The 5,842-nt window shown below is 43.5% G+C and overlaps 1 long non-coding RNA gene across 1 annotated transcript; it reads right to left on the reverse strand.

The window, feature by feature from the left end:
* Positions 1-4,336: 4,336 nt before the first annotated feature.
* Positions 4,337-5,631, reverse strand: LOC121339848. The gene is made up of 3 exons (XR_005953220.1): positions 5,457-5,631; positions 5,186-5,269; positions 4,337-4,546 (listed from the first exon to the last, which is right to left on the reverse strand). It is a non-coding gene; the product is annotated as an uncharacterized LOC121339848 (long non-coding RNA).
* Between the last annotated feature and the right edge of the window lie 211 nt (positions 5,632-5,842).

Below are 5,842 nucleotides of genomic sequence, written 5' to 3' on the forward strand. Positions count from 1 at the left end.
CAACAGGTAATTACAGCATGAAACTATTAACAATAAGTAATTAAAGCTCTAACTTAGTAGCAATTGGTTTAACTTGTTAACTCTATAACTTTTAAAAATGGACAACTTTTTACTCCTAACATCGAGCACCAGCAACACAAACACAAACCCACTGGCAAAGATAAAAAAGTCCTTGCCATAAACGTTTTGGGGACAGTGAAATGGTTCAATGTAAAAATCAGATATGGTTTCATCACTTGGAATGATAGCAAAGAAGATATGTTCGTTCATCAGACTTATAAAAAAGAATAACCCCAGGAAATACCTCCACAGTCTAGAAGATGGAGAAATTGTGGAATTTAATACAAGAAAAGGAATAAAAGGCCCCTGAGCAGACAATGTGACAGGATCTGGTGGAGTTCCAGTGCGAGGTAGTAAACATGCACCAAACTGCAAACCTGCAAAATATTATCCACATCATAGAAGTCCACCACACACCTACCAAGGAAATAGAGCCCAAAACCAACAACCATCAAGCCCCAGCAACAGCCAAAAAGCGAAGAGATTTTACTCTGGATTTTACTAGCAGCTATTCTGGCTGCAAGAGTCATGGTTGCAGGACCTCAGTTCTGTGTCCTTACCTCCACTTGGAACAGCATTTTCATTGTGGAGTGTTTCTGTCTCTCCTAGGAGTTGGAAAAAAGCTGCATGAAACACTCATCAAGAAGCAAAAAATATCTACAAACAGCAATCAATGAGGAATGGGGTCGGGACCCACCAACACAGGGAAACTCCTGAGTAAATAGAGGTTTGTCAAAGAAAAAATCAAGTTGCTTGAAATGCAACACTGACTACATAGTTTCCCAACTCCAGTCCAACCTAATTGCCCCAAACCAGGATGGGAATCAGAAGCAGCATCTTGTTTGCTGCATCTACCATGCCTGCTGTGATAGCTGCAGGATGCTCAGCAGGATCACGTGTGATGGGACTGTGGCTCCCACATTAAATGACACCAAGACTTATTTCACAAACAAGTTGTTAACAGGTGATAAAAATTCAGTCAAATAGCCCATTCAAGCTTAATTAGAATGACTGCAAAATTCTTAACTATAAATTGTTCCCACGGTCAGATGGGGCTTTCTGTCCTTATTTAGGCTGAAACTGTTCTTGGAACTATTTTCAGCATCACTGCAGTGCAGAGTTTTGCAAAGCCAAGTACTCTGTTCCAGATACTCCGCTTAATTTTTTTTGCTGGCTGCTTTTACCACATACGTGTTTGTTTTCTAAAGCTTTGCACGTTTTCTGTACTGGAACTGGTAGCAGATAAAGCACAGCCAGCCAGGAGATTAAGCTTGTATTTGTAATTCCTCCTTGGCTCAGTCTGCAAGGCTGGTGTGGGTGCCCTTTGTGGCATTTTAATGCGACTATAAGCAGGCAGCTGTGCAGTCTGGCTGTTCCTGGGAGTGGCAGCAGGGCCAATGAGAAACATTTGCTTGGCAGGCAAGACTTAACATGGGCCAAAAATTGCTCAGACATTGTCTTCCCCTGGACACATTTTCCAAGAAAGAAAAAAATAGGACAGTGAAAATCAACACACCAGAGTGGAAGAAATTGCAAATGCACACACAGCTCTGTAAAGCCCATGGCCACAGGAACAGCCAACACAGCCCTGCTGAAGTCACACAGGGCACTGCTGTCTCCAGCCCCTTTGCATCAGAGTGAAAGTCACCCCTCTGCATGTCTGTGGTGCTGATTCACACCCACTAATCACTGGTTTTGAGCAGAAGTTCAGTTACTGTACTTAATTAAAGTTTTCATCACTGACAGAATGAACAGTGTCCTAGGTTACAATATAAAGATGTACTCTATTCCCATCCTCAAGAGCTGTTGAAGCCAGGAGGGGCATTGTTTTTCTTTGTCTCCTGTTAATGGGCCATCGATGCCTTGCCGAATGACTCAGAGATAACTCCCTCCAGGAGACATTTCTGTTTAATGGACCCACCCCATGACTCATAAAATTATATCAGCTCACTGTGAGATTCTCTGCCAGGGGGGAGGAGCTAAGCATCCCCACCTGGATATAATCTGGGGTTTGGGACAGAATAAGCTGCCGTTATCCACTGGTTTCCAGAGGACAAGAGCTACCAGATTTTTTCACAGGATCACCACTTCAACAAGACCATTTCATCTGGACTGCTACCACCACCCTAACTAGCAGGGTGTCAGGTTATATTCTGACTCTGTCAGTGGTTTTTCTTTTGTATTATTACATGCATTTTGGGTTCTTTTTCCCTTTTCCTAATAAATTATATTTCTGACTTGAAGTCTCTCATTGGTTTTGCTTTCGAACAGTCATCTTGTTCATGTCCTAGAATAGCCCCAAGTGAAAACAATGAGCATCTTTCCTAACCCATTGCAGGCCCCTGACCTGGCTCAAGGTTGAAATAAACTGGATTTTTCAAATTTTTCTGTTATTTCATAGAATCATAGAATGGCTTGGGTTGAAAGGGACATTAAGGATGGTTTAGTTCCAGCCCTCCTGCTATGGACAGGGACAACTCCAGGGATGAGGAGTAAATAAGATTTGATGGGTAAAATGGGGAGGGGGAACATGGACCTTCCTTCCACCCATTAGGGCAGCTTATCCATGAAATGCACTAAGAATTTTAATAGAGTGAACATAAAAGGCCAGTCCCTTGAAAATGCAGAAAGACCCAGCCATGATCCCAGTGGTCCTGCAGGGCCAGAAGGCAGAATGACAGGCAGGAGTCCTTTCTACAGAAACCCCTTTTGGAAATGTAGGCATTTGCTGGTATTTATTGTTCATTTTCCTGAGCCTCAAACCCACAAAGAGGTATTTTACAAAGGGGGTACTGCTAAATCTGTGCAGACCTGTTCCTACAACATGAAATTATGTGGAAAAGGGAGATAATTCTTTCTTGTAATCAAAATTCTTTTGGGATACCATCCTTTTCTCCACACTCACACAGGTCTGTCAGAGATAGGGAGGGCATGTGACAGCAGCAGAGGGCTAAGGCAGACACACCATTGGATGTGAGGATGGCAGGATGCTGCTGTCACACAGGAAATCTTTGTGTAGACAAGGGTGTCAACACACTGGAGTAGCATAGTGATAAATCAAGATTCCAGAATCTCTCACTGATATCAAGTATCTGTGTTTTATTGACTATCTTATGACCATTACCAATAATTTGCTTTCATATTGCAATACAGTGACTTGAGTGTGAAGATGGGGGAATATGACTGTAAAAAGGAACCTGCTCATCTGTGTTTGAGGCACAATGAAACTACTTGTGCAAATAAAATTTCTTGTTTAGCAGTTTTTGAACTTGATTCTAAATATTTTATATAAATAACATTGATGCAAAGCCTATCAAAGTCAACTGAAAGGTGACCGAAAACTTGAAGTGTTTTGGTTGGTTTTTTGTGGTTTTTTTTTTTTTTTTTTTTTTTTTTTTCCCCACAGAAGTGTGATTTCTCTGAAAAACTAACTCCTTGAGCCACACTGCAAGAATAATTTCCAGGAAATCTTTGGGTAGGGAAGGGTGTCAACTGAACACACTGGTGCTGTGGATGCTGCCTCCACTGTTAGCGTGGCAAGGGAGAAGTGCTTGCAAACAGCTCATTTTTCCCTTTTGCGTTCCCTTGACAGGTTTGTAAATCACTGAGCCCACCCTAGGGTGTGGCTGAGAGGGAGCCTGAGTCCTCTCCCACAGGAAGAATGCTCTGCTTTGGTACCAAATTCTGCTCCTGGACACTCACTGAGACCACCAGTGTTTGCAGGCAAATATCCAAATGCAAAATGTGCCTTATGTTCCATATTCAGCCACTTAATCCCTTCTTTGTCAGAAGAGATTCCTCCCCCTGGAAAATCTCAGACTCACAACAATATCCAAGCAATCCCAAGGCCCTGTTGCAGTTGTCCATCTCCACCAACCCAAATGCCAAAAAGCAACCCAAGGAGGAATCCTCCCTGTGAGTCCCATCCCTCCAGCACAGGACACAGACAGAGCTGTTTCCAGCCACACTTCGGGTGTCATTTTGCCACCCAAACTTGGGTCTGACAGGGCCAAAACTGAGCAAGACCCTCATTACCACAGTCTGAGTGCAGAATTCCTTGTCAGCAATAGGTGTGAAAATTGTCCTGTTAGTTATTCATAATAGACACATTTAGAGACCATCATGACATGGGCCCATTCAGACAATTCACTGCACTAGGTCTTTTCATAGGCAGGTAACACACTCCAGCCCTACTTTTGCAAGATAGAAAAGCATTACCTTCAAAAAACACAAAAGTTTTCCAGCTGAAAAAAAATACAACTGTATTTAAAAAATATGCAGGTGCTTTGCATTGAACAATAAGAAAATTAATGAAAAAAAGTTTTTTAAGGCTTCAAAACAACAGAGAACTTTGAACTATTTACATCCTGGAGACCCAGTTAAGGCACTTGGTTCCAGTCTGGGTCACTGTAACTTCTGACTCGTTCCGTGGATGAGGTCAGGCCGGTTCTTGGTCCCCTCACTTGGCTTTGTTCAGCAGCAAGCTCTGGAACAAAAGGAGGAAGAGAGACAACATTTGGTTGCATTCATGCAACAGGCACACCTGGCAGAACACAATCAATGACTGGAGTGACTTTACTACAAGAGGACCTGCAAGACTTTTTCACTTTCAGCAGCTGCCTCTTTCTGGAGAGGACTTTTACAGCCTGCCAGCCACTCAGCTAGCCACATCGTGTTTATTTTCTTTTGCAAGTTTGACAGCACATCATGGCAATGCGTTCCTTTGCCCAGAGGGGCCCACAAAACTTGGTGGTTTATGGAAAATGACACCGCAAAGGCCCCATGGGATGGCAGGTTACAGCTTTTCAGTATTCCCCACTGCTTGTACCACAGGACAATGCAACAGTTGTAATGATTAAAGGGTACAATCAAAAATGTATCAGCAGCTCTAGGAATCCCTTTTGGCCAACACAGATCAAAGGCTCAGCAAGGAGTCAAAAATTCAAGTGCTGTTCAGCTGTAGCCAAGCTACTTAGCAAGTGCTTCCCTGAGGGGGCAGCTCTGCCCCATCCCTCCCTCTCTCTTTGCTCCCAAAAGAAGTGCTCCTGAGGAAGCAGAGGCTGGGGTGGCAGTCCTGGCTGGTGTCTTCAGAAACTACAGGCAGGGCTGCAAAACAAACACTTACTGTCCTAACTTGAGGTCTTCTTGTCTTGGCTTCACGTGGCACAGAAGTCACTGGAAAAGGATTCTTCTCATCCCCTGCAGATCCCTGAAAAACCACCGAGAGAAAGCTGCTCAGAGAGAGATGCCTAAAGCAATTGCAAAGCCAGGCTTTATAAATTTCCAGAGAAAATGTTCATTTCTCCCAGGCAATAGTCTATGCACCAGACTCTCCCCCTCTTGCCTTCTTTCCCAGCAATCCCTCCAATAATTGAAATGGAACCTTGGCTTCTCACCTGGCAGCTCACAATGCTTTGCACCGTTCAAATTTTCCCAAGCACAGAGAAATTCAGCATCACATCTCCTTGGCTCAATGGCTGGGAGTGCAGTGAGAGCTGGAAGCAGGAAAATTATCAGGAAAAAGCAAGCACTTAGAAGGAGCTAATGCACTGTTCACAGTCAGGCCCAACACACAGCCCTGCCCCACCTCCCATCCCCCCCCTAAACATCCTAGACCCCATACCCCGAGCCATCATTAAACAGCCAAATTTTTATAAACAGCCAGGAAAATCGAATTTTGAACCCATAATTGCAACAATTTTCTCCAAATTATATAGAACCTTAGGCCCAGATTGCAGTCCATTACTTTTTATAAACACACTCCTTTTTATAAACACTCTCC

Source organism: Onychostruthus taczanowskii, unplaced genomic scaffold (genome assembly GCF_017590055.1).
Source record: "Onychostruthus taczanowskii isolate IOZ18803 unplaced genomic scaffold, ASM1759005v1 scaffold38, whole genome shotgun sequence".
Lineage (NCBI taxonomy): Eukaryota > Metazoa > Chordata > Aves > Passeriformes > Passeridae > Onychostruthus > Onychostruthus taczanowskii.